At 37.2% G+C, this 2,820-nt stretch overlaps 1 long non-coding RNA gene across 1 annotated transcript; it reads right to left on the reverse strand.

Moving 5' to 3' along the window:
* Positions 1–1,277: 1,277 nt before the first annotated feature.
* Positions 1,278–2,599, reverse strand: LOC136803331 (uncharacterized). Its single transcript, XR_010846137.1, has 3 exons — positions 2,570–2,599; positions 1,788–1,925; positions 1,278–1,302 (listed from the first exon to the last, which is right to left on the reverse strand). It is a non-coding gene; the product is annotated as an uncharacterized lncRNA (long non-coding RNA).
* Positions 2,600–2,820: the final 221 nt, after the last annotated feature.

Here is a 2,820-nt window from a genome sequence, read left to right on the forward strand (position 1 = left end):
TACCTGTAAAAAGGTACTGATCTTTGTTTTGGCCATATCGGTTGCGTATAACCGATATGGACGTTACCCTGTCAAAGGCACAGATATTTGGTTTGATGTTGAATCAATAGACAGACTTCTTGGAAGGATGTTTCAGCCAAATTACAGTAATTAAAACCATTCTGTGCTTATTGACATGGTAGTGGCCATAGCAGTGCCTCTAATCGATATGGAAGTTAGCCGTAAAAGATCTTTTTTTTGATGTTTTTAATCAATAGACAGTTCTTGGAAGAAGGTTTGTTTCAGCCAAACTACAGTCATGAAATTATTCTGAGCTTATCCCTGGGAGTGGCCATATCGGTTGCGTATAACCGATATGACGTTACCCTGTAAAAATGCACAGATCTTTGTTTTGATGTTGTTAATCAATAGACAGACTTCTTGGAAGGATATTTCAGCCAAACTACAGTCATTGAAATCATTCTGAGCTCATTAACATTGTAGTGGCCATATCGGTTGCGTCTAACCGATATGGACATTTCCCTGTAAAAAGGCACAGATCTTTGTTTTGATGTTCTTAATCAAAAGGAAGACATCTTGGAAGGATGTTTCCGCCAAATTACGTTCATTGAAGTCATTCTGAGCTTATTGACATGGCAGTGGCCATATCGGTTGCATCTAACCGATATGGACGTTAGCCTGTAAAAAGGTACTGATCTTTGTTTTGATGTTTTTAATCAATAGACAGACTTCTGGGAAGGTTGTTTCAGCCAAACTACAGTCATTGAAATCATTCTGAGCTTATCCTCATGGGAGTGGCCATATCGGTTGCTTATAACCGATATGGACGTTAGCCTGTAAAAAGGCACAGATCTTTGTTTTGATGTTTCTAATCAATAGACAGACTTCTTGGAAGGATGTTTCAGCCAAATTACAGTAATTAAAACCATTCTGTGCTTATTGACATGGTAGTGGCCATATCGGTTGCGTCTAACCGATATGGACATTTCCCTGTAAAAAGGCACAGATCTTTGTTTTGATGTTCTTAATCAAAAGGAAGACATCTTGGAAGGATGTTTCAGCCAAATTACGTTCATTGAAATCATTCTGAGCTTATTGACATGGCAGTGGCCATATCGGTTGCATCTAACCGATATGGACGTTAGCCTGTAAATAGGCACTGATCTTTGTTTTGATGTTTTTAATCAATAGACAGACTTCTGGGAAGGTTGTTTCAGCCAAACTACAGTCATTGAAATCATTCTGAGCTTATCTTCATGGGAGTGGCCATATCGGTTGCTTATAACCGACTTGGACATTTCCCTGTAAAAAGGCATTATCTTTGTTTTGATGTTTCTAATCAATAGACAGACTTTTTGGAAGGATGTTTCAGCCAAATTACAGTAATTAAAAGCATTCTGTGCTTATTGGCATGGTAGTGGCCATATTGGTTGCGTCTAACCGATATGGACATTTCCCTGTAAAAATGCAAAGATCTTTGTTTTGATGTTCGCAATCAAAAGGAAGACATCTTGGAAGGATGTTTCAGCCAAATTACGTTCATTGAAATCATTCTGAGCTTATTGACATGGCAGTGGCCATAACAATTGCGTCCAACCGATATGAGCGTTTCCCTGTAAAAAGGCACTCATCTTTGTTTTGATGTTTTGAATCAATAAACAGACTTCTTGGAAGGATATTTCAGCCAAACTACAGTCATTGAAATCATTCTGAGCTCATTAACATTGTAGTGTCCATATTGGCTGTGTGTAATCGATGTGAACAATTCACTGTAAAAAGGAACTGACCTTTGTTTTGATGTTCTTCTTCAACAGAAGGAAATCTTGGAAGGATGTTTCAGTCATATTACAGTAAATGAGATCATTCTGAGCTTGTTGACATGATAGTCTCCATACTGATTGCTTCTCACCGACTTGGACATTTCCCTATAAAAACAAATAAAACTTTGTTTTGATGTTTTTAATCGAAAGGAAGACTTCTTGGAAAGATGTTTCAGCAAAACTACAATCATTGAAATCATTTTGAGCTTATTGACATGGCCGTGGCCATATCAGTTGCATCTAACTGATATGGACGTTTCCCTGTTAAAAGGCACTGATCTTTGTTTTGAACTTTTTAATCAATAGACAGACCTTCTTGGAAGGATGTTTCTGCCAAATTACAGTCATTAAAATCATTCTGTGTTTATTCACAAGGTAGTGGCCATAATAGGTTGCGTCTAACCGATATGGACATTTCCCTTAAAAAAGGCACAGATCTTTGATTTGATGTTTTTATTCAAAAGAAAGACTTCTTGGAAGGATGTTTCAGCCAAATTACAGTCATTGAAATGATTCTGAGCTCATTGATATGGTAGTGGCCATAACACTTGCGTCTAACCGACATGAACGTTTCCCTGTAAAAAGGCAAAGATCTTTGTGTTGATGTTTTTAATCAGTTAACAGACTTCTTGGAAGGATATATCAGCCAAACTACAGTCATTGAAATCATTCTGAGCTCATTAACATTGTAGTATTCATATTGGCTGTGTGTAATCGACGTGGACAATTCACTGTAAAAAGGAACTGACCTTTGTTTTGATGTTCTTCTTCAAAAGAAGGAGGTATTGGAAGGATGTTTCAGCTGAATTGCTGTCATTGAAATCATTCTGAGCTTATTGACATGTTAGTGGCCATAATAGGTTGCGTCTAACCGATATGGACGTTTCCTTAAAAAGGCACAGTTCTTTGTTTTGATGTTTTTAATGAAAAAAAAGACTTCTTGGAAGGATGTTTCAGCCAAATTACAGTCATTGAAATGATTCTGAGCTTATTGATATGG

This window comes from Clytia hemisphaerica, unplaced genomic scaffold, assembly GCF_902728285.1.
Source record: "Clytia hemisphaerica strain Z4C2 unplaced genomic scaffold, Clytia hemisphaerica genome assembly, whole genome shotgun sequence".
Classification (NCBI taxonomy): domain Eukaryota; kingdom Metazoa; phylum Cnidaria; class Hydrozoa; order Leptothecata; family Clytiidae; genus Clytia; species Clytia hemisphaerica.